Source organism: Hippopotamus amphibius, chromosome 1, assembly GCF_030028045.1.
Source record: "Hippopotamus amphibius kiboko isolate mHipAmp2 chromosome 1, mHipAmp2.hap2, whole genome shotgun sequence".
Lineage (NCBI taxonomy): Eukaryota > Metazoa > Chordata > Mammalia > Artiodactyla > Hippopotamidae > Hippopotamus > Hippopotamus amphibius.
Window position 1 is genome coordinate 16,562,427 of NC_080186.1, and position 18,305 is coordinate 16,580,731.

Genomic DNA, 18,305 nt, shown 5'->3' on the forward strand with positions numbered 1-18,305 from the left:
GATTACAATATGTTCACACAAGATATACAGACAGACACACATGTGCGTGCACATCACACACACACACCCAGTGCTCAGCCCACTATTGGGAAGAAAGAAAGGTAGGGGCCCAGTGGTGTGCAACTGCTGCATCCCCAAGGAGAGGGGAGGCCAAGACCCCCCTCACACATTATAGTCTGGAATCCAGCCAGCCTCCCTCTCCTGCCCCCCTGCTATGGGCATGGCCCTTCCCACCCATTTTCAGAAGCAGGTAAGTTGAACTGGAAGGGAGACTGCTTATGCCCAGAGTTCCACCCAGGGCAGCTGGGCTGACTGAGCCTTGTACCAGGGGGCAGGAGACCTGGGTTGTGGCATCCGGCTCAGCTGGTCACTCGTGTTTCCTGTCACAGTCTCTTCCTGCTTTGGGCCTCAACTGGTCCATCTGTGAGACGAGGAACGGGATGCCCTGACAATTCCTTAAGATGCCACGCTCCCACTCAGCCAGTCGGGGACTCTGTGAACCCCTCTTCACCCTGTCAAGGGCCAGACCTTGGCAATGGTTCTCAATGAGGGGCAGCTCTGCCCCTTGGAGGGCATTAGCGAAATATGTGAGGGTGGGTTTGGTCTTCAGCAATTACTGGGGATCACCACTGTCACTCAGACGGCCAAGAAAGCTATGTTGGGGAGAGTCCCACCCAAGGAGACTTGTCATGCATCAAATATCCCCTCAGACATTCATGTGGGGAAAGGCCCGTTTACCCCATCCTACAACTTAACTCTGGTATTTTTCAGTGTGGCTTTGACACAAACTGAGTCTTCCAAAGATGTACCATTCTGAACTGGAAGTCAGGTACCACGATAAGATTTTCTACCCTTAAATGTAAAGGTGTTTTTTAATATACAAGCAGGGGCAAGCATTTGGTTACTTCTTTAGTTCCTGTGGTGTGATTATGCCAGACTATTTATCTATGGAAGTGAGGGCTTTTACTTCTCTTGGGGCAGTGTGTCGTTTGGTATTTTAAGCTGTGTGTGTGGGTAGGCTTATTATCTGGGAATACCATTACAGGAAAATAAAGAACGCTCTTTAAAAACATGTTCTGAAATGGGCCTGAAGAGTCCGCCGCGGTCCCGGGCGCCCTCAACTGGTCACCACGCGAACTGCAGGGATAGGACCCAGCGGGCTCCAGGACCAGGGACAGCGCCCCGGGCGTCTCCTCTGGGGAGGGCGGGGGCCCGAGGGCGCCCGGAGGAAGTGCCCTGCATCCCCGGCCGCGCGCTGGTCACCCCCGCCCCCCCGCACTCCGCACTCCTCCCCTTGAGCGGAGGCGGCCCCCAGAATCTGCCTTTTCCCTAATCCCTGGTGCGAACTGCCGCGCCTCTCCCGGCCCACAATGACACACCTGCGCGCCACAATGGTGGCACCTGTGCCGCCGCCCACCGTGTTCCCGCCGCCCCCTCCCCGCCCCAGGAACCGATCCCTCGGCGTGCAGATCACGGAGGCGCACCTACGTGCCCTGGGACCTCTTTGATCTCCACAACAGCCCCCTGAGGCGGATTACGCAAGAGGTTTATGTCAGCCGGTGATGGATGGAGAAACTGAGGCCTGCAAATAGAGCAGATCCAGCTCTCCTGCCGCCCCCTCAAGACCTCATCCCTCATCATACACGCACCCCAGCTCAGTAAGAGCAGCTACCAGTTCCCGAGGCCCTGTGCCAAGCACTTTCCTTGGTTCAGTCCTCATGACTGCCCTGTAAATTAGGTGCTATTAAAAAAAAAAAAAAAAAAAAAAGCAGGTGCTATTATCATCCTCGTTCACAGATCAGGAAACTGAGGCCTTCTGAGAGGCTAAGTGGCTTGCCCAAGGGCCAGGGAAGGCCCCCTAAGGTGACTCAGCTCTGAGTCACTCTCAGGGACAATCCCGCAAAGAAGAAATCCCTTCAAACAGCACATGCTGCCCTGCCCCCGACACCCCTGGAGGCATGGGGGCCTCCTCTGCCTCAAGGTTTGGGTGGGGTGGTTGCATGGGGCCCCACTTCCCTCACAGAACACCCCTACCTCTCCATCCTCATAGGCTTTAGCCTCACAAAGCACTTCCCCAAGGCACACGGTAGGTGCTCAACAAATATTTGCTGCTTGGCTGAAGCCTGCCTTCCAGGAACCAGGCTTCTAAAGGCACAACCACACAGCCTGGGCACAGAGCCTGGCCACAGAGCAGGGCAGTGTGAGCCAGGGTTGAGGGCACAGTCCCGAGAGCCAGCCAGAGTGAGGTTGCAGCCCAGTCCTGAGCTGTGCGGCTCCAACCCTCAGTTCCCACATCTGGAAAATGGAGGCACACCAGCTCTTGGCTCACAGGGTGACGGCAAGCACCAAACAAGGTGATGCACTCAGAGAGAGGACTCAGCCCGGTGCCTTGTGCCCACGAAGGGCTTGCGTGGTGGTGGTGGTGGTGGTGGTGGCTATTGCTGTTGCCCCTAAAGTCTTCCTTGCAGTGTACAAAATCCAGATGCTGAGTCACGCCCCCATTTCTCACAAGGGTAAATCAGCCTACAACATACACCAAGGGCAAGCATGAAGGGCAGAGAAAGAGGTTGCAAACGCATAGTCTGTGGCGGGTTGGGGACAGAAGGAGGGGGAGAGCAGCCATCCTTGGTGGAGGCACAGAGTCTAGGAGTGTCTGGAGACCCCCTACCTCACTGCCTAATCTCTGACCCTCAACCCCCCGCCTCTGACTCCAGATGAGCAGCCTGGTCTCCTCAGCATGGAAGGCGCTCCATAAAGGTTCAGTGAATGAATGAAGGAATGAAGGAATGATGTCCTAGGTTGGCCATGAACAAAAAGAAGGATAAAATAATTTTGATTCCTATCATAATACATACAGAGGTTGACATCAGTGTGGTCCAGAGTCAGGTGGACCTGTGTTGGAGTTCTCGTCTCTATCACTTCCTGGTTTGTGATTTTGGGCCATTTTCGTAACCTCTCAAAGCCTCATTTCTTCATCTGTAAAAGGGGATGGTAATGAGAATAACAGCATTTACCTCATAGGGTTGTTCTTAGGATTCAGTGTAAAGTGCTCAGCCCTGGCACACAGTGGGCATCCCATAAGTGGGGACTGTCCTTAGTACTATTACTGGACATGTGCCAGCACAGCCACACACTGTCAGGAGACCCGGGTCCTAGGCCCAGCTCTGCCACTGGCTCAGTGTGACTGTGGGCAGGCGGCTACCCCCCTGGTCCCCGGTTTCCTTCTCTGTAAAATGAGGGCTCTCCAAGATGCCTTCTCAGCCTGATTTGGGGAGCAGCCTGGCCCCCATGGGCATGGCAGGTGGAGAGACCCCTAGAAAACAGCTCTGCCCCTCCGTCTATACTCTTGGCATGGAGAAGGAGGGTGTGTTCCCAGGACACGGAGGAAGACAGGCATCACTGGGAGTCCCAGAGCGGCACCTGAGACCTGCCTCGTGCCCACACAGACCTCTCAGAAGCAGCCCCCTAGAGACGCTCCCCACACTGTCCCTAAGGCAGGATGCAGTCCTGGAACCTTACCACGTGGGCTCTAAGTCTCAGGGGACACAGGATGGTGCAGTGGGCTCAAGGGAAGCAAGATCTGGGTTTGGAGTCCAGCTTGTGCCCCGAGGCCCATCCTTTCACCTCTCTGAACCTCAGTTTCCTCAGCCACAAAGTGAGGAGAATAACAATGGCCACACGAGTCCTGCCAGCCCCGAGGGCTCTGGCGCACATCGGAGGCATCCCAGATGTGAAAGCCCTTTGTGAATTGCTACTATCGGGTGTAATCATCATAATTATCATCTGTAAAATGAGGGGGTTGGACCAGCTCATCTCCATGGGCTCCTCTCCAGCTCTGATGCTAAGGATTTCTCAGCTTCCGAGCTGGGAGTTCATGCAGACAGAAGGGGCCAGGAGAATCCAGGGTCTGTGGGATTGCACGTCCCTGGGAACCTCTGCAAACAAATCTCCACATTTGTCCTCTTCCCCCAACCCAGCACAGGGTGCTGAGCCTCAGGACAGGCCGTGGGGGAGGGAAAAGGGAGGGAGGAGGAGCTGGAAGTTTCACGGCCAGGTCCTGAAGGTGTGGGGCAGCCCCAGGGTTTAAGCCCCACCCCCATCCCTGCCCAGAACTAGGGCCCATCCCCCCTCCCCATCTAATTCTGCATGCAGTACACCCAAGTGGTTAAAAATGAAGTCAGACCGCCCTTAATTCAAATCTCAGCTCCAGCCGCACACCAGCTGGCTGACCTTGGGCGGGCTGTTTACCCTTTCTTGAGCCTCAGTGGGCCTAATGACAGTTGCTCTGAGGATTAAATGAGATAGGTCCATGAAAAGTGCTTAGCGCAGGACCCAGCATACTGTAAGTAGTCAATTAACAGCCCCCACCTGCACCCCATCACTCAGCCTCCATTCTGCTTCTCCCCTGCTGGGAACACTCCTGGAATCCCTGAGCCAGCCAGCCAGCTTGCCCACCCTGGCTAACAGGACAGACCCTAATGGTGCAGCTGGGAACAAGGATGAGGGGCAGGTCCCAGGTTTCTCTGCCCCTCAGAGGACCACAGAGGGCCACAGCTCTCCAGACAGGGAGGCCCTGCTGGTGACTGGGACAGGTGAGGGCTTTGTCCCAGTGGCTCTGTCCAGTCCTGTTTCTGGGGGCTTGAAGTACTGGGGGAGGGACTGTAAGGGCACCCCCATGCACCTGGAAAAGCTCCCACATTTCAGGTGGAGGCAGGTAGTAAACCAGGCCAGGCCTGTGCCCACCCACCCAGAGCTTCAGCCCTGTGGCAGCTGTAGCCTGCTGCTCGGGCTAGCACGAGGCTGCCAGGGTGGATGGCCTCTCTCTGGACCCCCAAGGTCAGGACGAGGCAACAGGGGTGGGAGGCGTGCCTGCCATCAGCCTCGGCCTCATCTTGGCAGCCCCTCACAGGTCAATGACTTGTCCTGCTTTTGAAAACAGAGGAATTACGGCTGCCCCAACAGTCCTGGCCCTGAGCTTGCAAACAGAGAGAAGTTTCCAAGGTCACCCTCCACCCACCCCCAAAAGTCCCAACTCAGAGGAGTGGGGTCTTGGAAAGGGCTATCCTCTGAGCTGGGATGGGGGCATCTTTCCCTTGCAGAGCTGGAGCGGAGAACTCAGGAGCAGAGCAGGGGCCTGGGCCCACATGCCTCACCTGTCCATTCCCCCACCAGCCTGGCTGCGGCAGGCATGTGGCTCCTGCGGCCTTGAGAAGGTCATAGCCTCTCTGGCCACTCAGGAGTCTGTTTTCACCCACTGTCCCCCGCAAATCCCAGCAGCCCTGGATTTTCAAGGGAGCCTGGGGAACATGTAGTTGCAAGAAACAGCACAATTCCCCCAGAGACACGACACACCTGAGGCTCATACAGCACAGTCACCAGCTCCGTCTCACTGGAGCCACCCTGCAAAGGCAGAAACTGGACACGCCCATTGCACAGTTGGAAAGGGAGGCCCCTGCTTCCCTGACTGGTTGGTGCCTTGGTCCTCTCTTCTGTCCCTGGGATGGAAGATGCTGGAGCTCTCTCCTTTGCATACAGGGGAAGAATGAGACCCAGGGAAGGAGCCACACTTACACAGCAGGGACAGGGCAGAGAACTGGGCCAGGCTAGTTTCTTCCCAAGGCCTGCCCACAGAAGGCTCAGCCAGTCCCTGCAATGGTTTTCCCATTGGCTTGCTGGGAAAATTCCTCAGCCTGGCATTCAAGGCCCTTATTAAACCGACTCACCCCTACACACACCATCCAGTGAAGCCAAACCAGTGTCTTGATTGCCATCTTTCATGCTGTAGCGGTCACGCCACCAGAAATATCTTCACTCCTCCTTCCATTCGCAGTCACTCCACTCATAGCCACCAGGACCATTTTTCGACCACCTACTATGTGCCAGGCACTGATGCCCCAAGGAGGAAAACTACCCATCTCACATGACAAGAGCAATGCCAACTGCCTTGGAAATGTGAGGTTTTGGAAACAATCCCCACTGCCCCCCAAACATTGAATAAAAGGCTTATTTTTTCTTGCTGTAATAAAATATTTGAAGTTTCTTTTTTAAGATTTTTCTCCATATTTTTCTTGTGTTTGCTTTTCCTCCTGTGCACTCACAGCTCTGAATGCAGCTCAATGTTTTTCAAAGCAGCTCCCAGCCATCATGTTGGATCTGCACAAACAACAGTCCCAGGTAGGCAGGCAAACCAGGGCTTATTGTCCCTGTCTATGGAGAAGGAAATGAGGCACAGAGAGAGTGAGTGACTTGTCCAAAGTCACACAGCAGAAACTGGACTGGGATTCCTGACAACTCCCAGCCCATCTCCTCTGGGTCCCCAACAAATACCTACAATGAGCTGAGCACTGCCCTGGGTATTTGCCTACATTAGTCTTCTTAACCCCTGAAACAACCCCATCAGGTACATAGAGTGGGTGAGCCCCCCTTTACAGATAAAGAAACAGAGGCTCAGAGAGACGGAGCAATGGGCCCCAAGTTGTGCAGTTAGTCAGTGGCAAAGTCAGATTTTTAACTCAGGTTTTGTTCCAAAAGGGGACCCCAAGGAGGGTGGCCCCATGCTAGCAGAGGCATTTACAGGAGTGGGCAGGTCATTTGACCTCTTTGAGCCTGACCTCCTCACCTGAGATGTGGCCACAGTAGCACCACACTGGCCTGTGGCAGGGACGGAAGGATGCCACACGAGCTTATGTCTATTTCCCCAGTGTCTGTTACCTTCCCTGGGACACACTACACACTCAATAAATGCTTGATGAGTGTGCAAACAAGGGCCCTACCATCATGCCAGGACACAGCGGGAGCACCACAGGTTTGACTCACTTCTTCCAGTGGGGAAGGCTGGTATCCCAGTGGAACCTCCCTGTTTTGGGGTGTCTCCCCACCAGCACCCCTCTGCCTCTTCTCCCTTCCTCTCTGAGTCACTGCCTGCAAGTACAAGTCTGTGGCCCTAAAAATAGAGCACATATGGGGGCATAAAAATACCCACAGATGCAAACTACAGCAGAAGCCCCCCTGCCCGCGGGTCCCCCTCTGTTGACCGCAGGGTGGCTGCCCCAGGAAATCCCTGGACTGGCAACCCCTGCTTGACCTAGTGTGGACCTGGAGTTTTCAGTCCGCCGAAAGTCCTTAGCCAGGGGGCCCCTCTTGCCCCATGCTACCCAGCAGAGCTAAACTTCCTTTCCTCATTGGCACAGGGCGGCCACCTCACACCTCATACTCCTTAGCCAGGCTGAGCTGCCGCCCAGAGGTGGAGATGAGCTCAGAGAGGGGAAATGACTTCGCCGGGCCACACAGCCAGCAAGATGCAGGCCCCGCCTGGACTCCGAACTAGCTTGCTGGCAAGCCCAGGGTGAGCGCACAATGAGAACAGCAAAGCCCAGAGCCCCTTGCTGCCCTCCACCTAGCATCAGTCTGCCCTGCAGACGACATCTGAGCCCTCAGAAGCACCTCTCAGCAGCTGCCTCCCAGCAATGCCAGGCTCTCCGAGGCACCGCCAGGGTGCCAGGGCCCAGCCAGGCAGAGGTCTGCCAAGTGAGGAGGTGAGTAGAGGAGAACTTGGAGGATTCCCCTCCCTTCACACCCGCTGGCCTCCAGCCTTGCTGGGAGGGCAAAGCAAAAATCAAGACTTGGCAAGTCCTCCTAGAAAAGTGGCAAAGGAAGGGGAACCCCAGGGCTGCCTGGAGCCCGGGCTGGGGGGTGTCCTCTCTTGGGAGGGGCCTGAGGAACGGCACCTCCAGAGGCAGCAAAGGGGCAGCCCAGGGAGAGGCTCCTCTGGCCACCTGGCAGGTATACGTCTAGGGGGAGGTGGGCAGGTGAGGAAGGTCCCCTGAGGGGGGACCAGCGGGCAGTTTCTCAGGATTCTCAGGGTCAGCCAACCTGGCTTCACGTGAACCAGAAAAGAGGGAAGAAGGTGAGGCCGAGGCTTTGCTGGGGGTGGCCAGAGGGGCCTCTGCCAGCCCGTGCTGGGGTGATGCTGAGTTCACATCCCCTGCGCAGGAAGCTGATGTAATGCACGCGTGTGTGCATGCGTGTGTGCATGCATGGTGGCCTGGGTGTGGGTGGGTGCCTGTGCCTATCTGCCAGGTTCATTTCCAAGGGTGTGGGGCTTCCTTGTGCTCTTTCCTGTGTGTGCATCACTGCGTGCCCTGGAGGAGATAATGGAGGCAGTTATCAGCCTGACGAGGGCTTTGGAGGAGCCTCTTCTTGCTGACAACACCCTCCTCCCCTGTGTGCACACAGCGTCTGGGTGGCATGTCTCTCCGTGTGTGCTGTCGGTCAGAGTTAGAGGCGGCGGTCTTGGCCTGGGTGTGCGGTGCGTTCCCGCATCTGGGTCTCGGGGTGTTTGTGAATCAGAGCGTGTTTGCGTCTGTGTCTGGCTGTGCACGGGTCTCAGTTGTTTGTGTGGCTGTGTGACTGCTCGGCAGTGTCTGACGGCCAGGACAAAGGCCTCTGCAGACAGACAGGTGGTGTGGAAGGCAGACCTGCCCCAGGAGTCCTCAAAGGGCCTCTCATGACAGCCAGCAGGGGTGGGGCCCGGTGAGAGGGAGGTGGAGCAGGGTCTCGGGGTCCCCTTACCCCAGGCTTGTGCCGCCCCTGCTGGGGGCCTCAGGCCCAAGCAGCAGAGACACCTGAGCCAAAAAGGAGACCATCTGCGTTTCGAGAGGCCGAAGGAAGAATTTTTCTTGTCTCCCAGGGGATGGAGGGTGGATAGAGAGGGGTCTCTGGAGACCCCTGCCAGGCAGGCACCCGAGGCAGACAGGAGAGCAGAGGGCTTTGTCCAAGGAAGGCTGGGCGCTGGGAAGGGCCCAGGGAGGGAACACACACCATCATGGCGGTGGGCAGAGGTGGCAAAGCAAGCACGGGGCTCTGGCAAGGGGAGAAGGTCTGAGTTCTGGACCCTGAAGAAAAGTGAGGTCCTCCTCAACCTGACCCAGCTTCCCCACCTCCATCCCAGATGCACCTTCCGCCCCCTCCCTCCCCACCAGGCAGCACAGCACAGGAGAGCAGGTCCCCTTGAACCACTCCACCCTGTCACTAATCCTGCCTCCACCCCACCAATGTGGAGACCCGCCTGACCCAGGAGTCAGAGAACCGATTTTCGGCCGGTCACAGGCGACGCTGTGACCCTGGGCAGTCCAGTTAGACTCTCTGAGCCTCAGTCTCCTCATCTGTGCAATGGAAACCCCAATTCCCCTCCCTGAAATGGTGCTGTGGGTGAGGAAGGCACTCTGCCACTTGAGGATTAATTGTGACTTGGGAATCCTTTCCAAGGCCATTAAGGAACCCTTCTGCTTCCCCAGACCCTCCAACTGTCAGGGGGTCTCAGAGCAAGACTGAGGTCCTGGACAGAGGAATGGGGGGAATGTCAGGGCCAGCTGGGCATGACCACCATGTGCCCCACTCAGCGGCTGCCCTCTCCCTGTTCGGGGGCCCCTTTGGCTGTTTGCCTCCATCAGCGAGGAAACTCAGGGCCGCCCACTCCCTCACCCTGGCCCAGGTTCTTCCTCCGGACACTCTGGGGAAGGAGGGACCACCACCCTGTGGCAGGCAGGGTGGACTAGGAGCCGGCAGAGGAAATGCTACCTCCTTCCTCATTTCCACTCTGCCTTTCTCTCCTGCTCTGTCCTGACCCAGCTTCTCCCAGTGCTCCTTCCTGCTGGCCTCTGACTTTGGAGAGGGAGGGGGATGAAGCATCGGGACAGGCGCTAAGGTGCCAGGTGTGAAGGGTGGAGTGTCCTTCTTGATCCCATCCCCAGGCCTGTGGTAGGACCCCGACAAAAACTCGGGGTCAGGCACAGGCCAGGGTCTAACTACCATGGAAGGAGGGCGCTGGCCTCCGGAGCTGGTGTCTGGGTGTGTGCCTGCGCGTGTGAACACACGAGATCTTCCCCGAGCCCAGGCGCCCCGCGGCTGGCACCAAAGCTGTGGATTCCCACCGAGTCCTCAGATCCTGCGGAGCCGGGGAGGCGACGAGGGGGCGCCCGACTGCGTGACGCGGGGGTGCCCTGCTCCGCGGCGGGTCAGGGACAGGGTTTGGCGGGGGGGGGAGGGGGGGGGATGCGCGCTGTCCCTGGGGAAGCAAGGACATCACTGCCCCCTCGGTTCAGGGTCGTTGGACCTCCACTTCCCTCCTCTGAGGACCGGAGCGCATCCTCCTGGGGGGTGTCGGGCCGGGCCCCTCCCCAGGGATCGAGAGAACGTGCCCACTTCGCGCCCGCTCCTCAGCGTCAGCGGAACACGGACCCCCCCACCCACGCAGGGGGGTGGGACCCGAGCCCCCAGAACCGCGGCCTGGACCCACCCCCGGAGGCAGGGGGCTGAACCGGCTCAGCCCAGGCCTGCCCCTCCATCCCCGGCCCGCAGCGGGGCCGACCCCAGCCTGCGCCCCGTCCCCGCCGGCCCCGGCCCCCCGGTTCCTCGCCCGCGGCCCCCACCCTCCGGCCCGGTCCGCCCGCGCCGGGTCTTGGCTGCCGGCCGAGGAGATCCCGGTCCACCTCGGTCCCTTCCCCTTCCCAGGGCCGCCGCCCGGGCGGGGCGGACTCACCCGCAGGCCTGGGCCGGGGGCGTCCTGGGCTCGGCACTCCGGTGCCCGCGGCAGCCGCTGCAGCTCTGCTCGGACGCGGCTCGGCGTTCGCCGCCGCCGCCGCCGCAGTTCGGGGAGGGGGGGGCGTCACGTGACCGCAGAGCCTCCTCCTCGGCGCGCTCCCCCCTCACTGCGGAGCCGGAGCCGAAGGCTCGGCGGAGGCCCCCCCCCCGGCCGCCCCCCCACAACCGGTCCGGGAGGCGGGCGCTCTGCGCCCCATTTTACAGATCGGGAAACTGAGAGCCGGAGAGGGCAAGCACCGGCTCAAGGTTACACGGCTACACTGGCAGGGCCGGGCGAGGACCCAGCGATCGAGCAGACAGTCCAGGCTCCAAGGGGAGAGGGGCAACTTCTGCGACAAGTGGGGTCGACGAGAAAGTGGGGGACGCGCCCCAGACCCGCGAGTCTGCAGGGGCGGGGAGGAAGGAGAAGGCGCCCAGGTTTAGCTGCATGAGGAAGCTGTGCCCCCTCAGCACTTCCTCTGCACCCGGGCGCTTGGCGTGCGTCCTGGAGCCGCGCGGTGGCCCCGCCAGCCGGTTAGCGGCTCTCCAACATCCTCCTGGGACTGGGTGGCTTGCTTCCCACTCCCAGCCTAACCGGGGAATGAGGGTGGCGAGCCTGAGGCCACGCTGTAAAGGAGAAGTAGAGGGACCGCAGCAGGAGAAAGGTGGGGTCAGGGCAAGAGTGAAAACCCAGGCAGGAAGGAGCCTCAGATATCACCTTAATCTGACCTCTGAGGCCCAGACAGGGGAAGAGAATTGCCCAAGGTCACAAGCAAGTGAACAGCAGCAGCAATGCCTTCGACACCTAAGTGGCCCCACTCCCCACTTGACTCCCCTCCAAGGAACAACCACCCTAGATGAAGAGAGGAAGCAGGCAGTGTGTCTACAAGGCCAGAGCTGTGGGGCACCATAGGTGAGGGTATGCTTGGCTGGCCCCAGTCACACGGAATGTTGATTTTGGATAGGATCTTTGAGATCTCTGGGTTTCACGCCCTTGCTCTAATAACTGGAGAAACTGAGGCTGCAAAGGGGTAGAGACAAATCTCCATCTCATCTACCCTCCAGGGTTAGGGAGTCCAAGAGGCCCACTCCACAGACAGGATTTGGGGAAGATTCAAGTCCTGTATTCATTTACTCAACATATTGGGTTGGCCAAAAATTATGTTCGGGTTTCAGAAAAACCTGAATGAACTTTTTGGCCAATCCAATATTTATTGAGCGCCTGCTGTGTGCTTTAACAAGTGACTGTCACTTCCACCTCCCCCCTCTATTCTCCCAGCCACAGGGATTCATTTCATTAAGGAAAAGACCTGAGGCCTTCACCAATGCTTATATCAGCCACTGAACCATGTGAGATGTTCAGGCCTGAGTTTTCAGTTCCACAGGGGTTGGGACCAGGGCCATGCTTCCCTGCCAGGACTCTCATCTCAACCAAGAGAGATTAGAATTAAAGGGGAATAGTAGGCCACGCCTCACCCTCAACCCACCTCCCAAAAATGTGACAAGTCAGAGAGGAAGGAGGGATGGGGCACGTGTTCTTTCCAGTCCTTCTGTGTCCCTTCCGCAGGCTCGCCCCAGCCATGGGTGGGAAAGAGTTCCCAGCCCACGACTTCTCAAACTTCTAAGAGCACAGGACTGGCCTGATTCAGATTCAGTGGGTCTGGGGCCTGGGCTTCAGCATTTCTAATAAAGCTTCACAGCATTGCTGGTGCTATGGGACCACTGACATTTTGAATAGTGCTGGCAGAACAAGGCTGCCAGGGAAGAAGAAAGAAAACTGCAGGGGCTCTGAGAGCAGCACCTACTCACTTTGGGCCCTCCCCACCCCTGGGGGCATTTGATTTCCTGCCCAAGCATCAGGCCTGAGCCTGGATCCTTCTCAGGATGTGCCAGGGCTTTATAGTTTGGTTCAAAGCTGCAGTAAGAGGGCAGAAGTTGAATGAGACTGGTCAAGGCACTTCTGGGGATGGTGCAGAAGGGATTTCGTAGTCCAGGAGTTGCCCCAGACTGGTATGTTGTACAGAACACTCGTCCTGAGATGCTTGATGAAATACAGTCATATTTGGGAAACGCTGGTTGAACACCTAAAGCCCTGGCACTGGGCTAACCACCTACACCAAGGCTGCGTTCACATCTCAGGTAGGGCACACAAACTCCAGGGTTCTCTAAAGCACCACATCTCCTCCCATCCTGTCTTTTTTGTACCCTGAGCCGGCTGGACCCTAGAATTCAGTTCCCATCAAAATTCCTGTGCCTCTTCAGCTTCTCCAACTACTCCCCCAAAGAGCCCTCCTCCCCTCCATGCTGTGAGACACAGACCATGGGCTTCCAACTCTGGCCAGGAAAGCACTGCTGATGGTACCACTCCAGACTGGATTCCAGAGTGGAGCCAAAGTGCCTCATGTGAGCCACAGCAGGGGGCCTGACGGAAGCAGAGCAGTTGCAGCTGTGATCTTTCATGGTCTGGACCAGCAAACTCCAAGGTCTCCAAGGGCCTATGGTCCTATGGGCACCAAGGGACTGAATGTACCCAATCCTGGCTAAGTAGGTCAAAAAATGGAGGCTCTTCTGTGCCAGGCCTCTATTTCTTCTTTATAACCAAAGAGCTCTTCAATGATAGCACTTTCCTCTTTACAGAAACCCTCAGTACAAGAGGCTTATCATCTCTCCTGTGTCCTGGGGGGCAGCATGCTGAGACTGTCAGGGGCCCTGGGGAGAAGGCAGCAAGCACGTGTCGTAGGGGGCTGGGCACAGAGCCTGGCATGAAGCCTGGGCATTAACGGGAAGACTGGATGAAGGCCCCGGAGCTTCGCTTTCCCTGCCCTATTTCAATCCAAACCACTCAAGACTGACCACTCACGCATGGCTGCCTCTGGGCACAAGCCTTTCCTTTTCCAAACATTTAATACATCGCAACCCAGCCACCACCCCTGCCCTCCCTCCTGAATGCCGAAAAATGAAAGCTGGCTTCAAAAAATCTGACATCCAAGAAGGCTGGAGAGTGAAAACGTGGTGGCACAACAGTGAACTTGGAATAATGCACGAGGGAGTACAAAAATGGGAATGGAGATTACTCTCTGCCACCCCTCCCTGGCCAGATCAGAAAGATGGGGACGGGCACTGCCAGGTGGGAAAGGCACAGGGAGAAAACTCCAAAGTGGTGGGTCCCCAAGGTGTGTTATCCACGGAGCACTGAGTCAGGTCTAGGAGGGGCTGGTGAAGAGGAGGGTGGGTTGCAGGGATGGCTGGAAGAAAGCTCCATTCCAGTGAGAACAAGACTGACGAGGACTGAGAGTCAGCTCCAGGGCACATCCGTCGAAAGGTTCTGAGGCCTCAGTGTCTCCGTGGGCTGCCATGCTGATGCTGGAATCAGAACAGAAAGGATGCCAACTGGGGCAGGGGTGGGGCCACTCTTGGACCACAACTGTGAGCACAGCTAGGAAGTCCCCATTTTGAGGACAAAGGAGACAAGCCTAAAGGTGGGGACAGCACTGGTCACACCAAGGTAACAGAAAACTCTCTCCCAGGGATCTTGCTGTTGCTGGACAAGAGCTGCCAGTGGGACCCTGAAGTGTTCCCCCATTTCTCCTGCTGAGAACATATGTGACACACTGTAGGATACAGGATGAATACGATGGCCAGAGCCCCTGCCCTCAGGGAGCTAGAACAGTCCTGCACTAATTAGGTTGATTCATTTTCTGGGATTTGGAGTGGTTTTAAGATGCAGACATAAGATCCAGCACAGCCCTAACTCTGGCTCCCAGTTAAGACAAAAATAAGTAATTCACTCTCGTTCCAGATTTCTAGACAGTCTAGCACGGCTTGAAGCCTCCTTCACCCAGAGCCAGTGCATGCTACAGATGGGAGAGGAAAGGCAGTAAAAACTCCAAACACAAACCAATCGCAGAAATGACTCACATATAAAGCAAGAGAAGTCCTCAGAGGTGGTCCAGTTGGGCAGTTTCCCAAATGCACTCCCTGCACTTCGAGGACGTGGGTGGGGGTGGAACTCAAGAGATGAGGCCCCACTGCCTCTTTCCACCTAATTCATGCTCAACCATTTCTACAGCCAACTTCCTTTTAGAGCCCAAACACTGAGGCCCAAAGGGGAACACACTTATTCAGGATCATAAAAAGAGCTGCTAGCCAGCTTAGTGTTCCCTCGGTTACAAACACAAATGCACCAGAGAATGAGGGGAGGGCAGACCAAGATCCAGGCACACAGAGGCTCATGCGCTGGCCGGCAACGTTCCAACCCAGGCAGCCACTGCCCAGGCCTTCTGGCTTCTCTGGGGTGTGTCCCCCACTTCCTGTGGCCCAGGGCCTGCCTCTCCTGGCAGCACTAATGCAGATCTGGAATTCAAGCTGCCATTCCAGCTGCTGTTATGAGGCTGGCTCCCTCCCTGACCAAGAGCAATTTCACTTCAAAGGCCCTGGCCTACGCAGTCCCAGCCAAATCCTTGAAAGCAGGGGATTTTTTGTTTTTGTTTTTTTTCCTTTAAGCTTATTGGGGAGAACAGATGATGCTCTCTATTTGAGATCAATACTGCAATTACGCTGGACAAGCTCTCAGAATTAACTTCAGGGGGAATTCAGACAGCCTCATGAATGGCAAAGTGTGAAAACACAGCACGAGAAGAGCCACCACGTCACTGGTGCCTGTGAGTGAAGCCCATTTGGCAGCAGGATCTACTTCTTCAGGGAACGTGGTCTTGCCTCAGCTGCAAGGGGACACAGCCAGGGCTGAGTCCAGTAATGAGCTGGTGCAGGTCCCAATTCTAAAGGTAGAACAATGTCACCTAGGAAAGGCCAGGCAACTTCTGGCAACTTACAAAGATGACTTGATTCACAAGATCAATTCTGCAACCCTCCCCCCGCCCCCCAAATCTAACGAGGCTCAGAAAAGATACCTATGAACAAATGTCACCAACTTATCTGAAATATATGCATTTTTTAAAAGTGCTGAATGTGATATGGTTAGCACTACACTGCAATCGTTTGCTAAAACAGGTCCTGTGGCTTATTTGTTGGGGAAGTTCCCGGAAGCACAAGAAATACCTGTTCCATACACTCTACTCTTGAAAAATACTAAGTCTCAAGAGGTAAGTAAAGAATGAAAAACACGATTCACAGATCAGAAAGTAGCCTGAAGCACTGGCCAGTCCCCTGCTTTGCTTCGCGATGCCCAGTGCCTGCACAGCTCTGCCTCCGAGGCTCACGGCACCTGTTCCTGATGTTCTTGACAATGACAATCAAAACATTGGAAGCTGCCCCTCTGGGGCAGAACCTGCCTATCACAAAGACATAAATCTTCAACATGCATTCTGAACGTGTTTCGAATTCCTTTCAACATGACCCTGCAAATAAACATAGAATCAAGGTGCCTGACTGGCTGTTAGCTTCATTTTCCTTATGGGCCAAGAGGAAATATTTATGTGAAAGAGTGTAAAATATTTAGGTCAAACACACCTGTCCAGCCATTATTTTAACTCCAACGGCTTCTTGCATAAGGTATGTCCTCAAACTCTCAGTGAGGGGGGTTTCCAGGCAGCTTGGCTATGTGGTTACAAGACCTCTTTTGGAAGACTTGCGGAAAAGAAGATTCCACAGCATTTTCTCACAAAGGCTGAAGTCTAATTACAAAGAATCATACAAAGTATTTTACCCCAGCAACATTTATTACTGTGTGATCCTCAGTGTGGGAGGGTAAACAAGACAGCAAATACTGCTCTGTTCTAAGAGATAATATGGGAACCGAGAAAAAGTTAAGTAAGTTTTCCTGGTTAAAACTGTTATGAGGTACATGGTGAGATTATCTGTAACACAGGTGACCCAACTTCTCAAACTAGCCCTTTCAACATTCGCCTACACAAGTATGTGCTATCTGAAGAGCTAGCAGACTCCTCAGCCCAATTAACTCGGGCGCCAGACTTGAAAAAACCCACAAATGTTCGGGACGTATGAGATGGAGGCGTTGTTTTCTGTGTCTCCCTACTAGACCTTTTGCCCTCAGGACTCGGCACAAAGCTGTTGCTCAGTGAAGTATGTCAAACAAAGTGTTATCATTATACAAATCTCTGTAATCTGTATTTTAATGAATAAAGGATTCCACTCATGTTGATAATCAAATCCTCAGCCTATACTGTTATCTATACATTGCCTGGGTTTTGGGGGTGGTAAACTGCTAGCTTTCAGAATCAGAAATACTGTTGGTGACAAAACCCTGCATCTCGGATGGGGGGTGCACGGGCTATTAGCAAAGGGGTGAGAATCTTCTTAAAATGAAAATGCTCATTGTTCACGAGACTGAACTCTGTTCACAGTCCCCTGTAACACTGAACAAGCTCAACATTCAAATGCTGGAGAGAAAGGATGTGACACTCCTGCATAATTCTGTAACAGGAAAGACAGGCTCCAGTGCTCATTTCACCTTAACAGTTGTTTAGAAAGAGATAAATCACCCCTTGGGTATTTAAAATAGGTTATTCAATCCTAGCATTCGCTTCAAATATTAACCAGGGTCTGATCCAGAAGCCCATGACCGCGCAGACCAACCAAATGGACATTTAAAGTAATAAAAAAATTCGCTCTGGTTTATGAGGCCACAGAAACAAAGGGATGTATGTTTCTTTTGAATTGGGCAGAATGGTAACTGTTATTCTAAACTGTAAATTTCATTAATACACAGACACTTATTCCCCCAAGGAATGAAGACATCTGAACAGCGACCTATATTGCAGGTAATGGCAACAACTTGTACCAGAATGGCATGCTGTCCACATTGGACTGGGATCGAGGAAAAGACAGAAATACAATGGGGATGGAGGGGCAGGAGTGACTTTGAACTTCATTTTACCTTCCACAGAAGACTCTAAAACAAAAAATAAAAAAACAAACAAAAAAATAACCACTTGCATGACATAAGAAACCTGATGGAAAGTCTCTGCACCTTAATGTGGTCACAGCCAAGGAGACAATTGATCTCCATCTATTAATACAGACAAGGGAAGAACTGATTTTAGGTTACACGTATACATGACTGTGTAACTCTGCCGACCGTGGGTGGGAGAGGGCCCAGCCCAAGGCTTTTCAACAGGGGCGGCTTGTACATGCAGACTTAGTGGGTCTCGGGCCTGAGAACCTGCATTTCTAATAAAGCTTCACAGTGCTGCTGGTACCATGGGGCCACAGGCATCACTCCGAGTAGCGCTGGTAGAATGCGGTTAAGTTGTAGGGGCAGGAGACAGAAAACTCCTGGAGCATCATCTGCTCACACAGGGCCCACCCCCCGCCCACCACGCGTGCAAGTTAATAAAGGAGCTGGTACTGGGTTATCAGCCTGAAATACTTGCCACAGGCTGTTATTTTGTACCACTGCATGAGAGAAAAAAGACTCAAGTAACACATTTTAAAACTGTTATTAACAGCAAACTGGGAAAATATATCTGATTTCTGGGGACTACTGACATGTTTATGTCAATCTCCAGAAAGAATTTTCTCTGGCCAAAGAGCTTCTTCATAGGGAAAAGGAGGCAGTTGTATCAAGTACTAAGTGAGCCTGTGCACAAGCCTTCACCCTGGAAAAGGAGTCGTTGCTTGACATGTTGTTATTGTATGTTCAGTTTCATGGCAGGGTGTGTGTGTGCGTGTGTGTGTGTGTGTATACACGGGCGTGCACAGGTGTTGGGGTCTACAAATCAGGATGTGTGTGTGTGTGTGTGTGT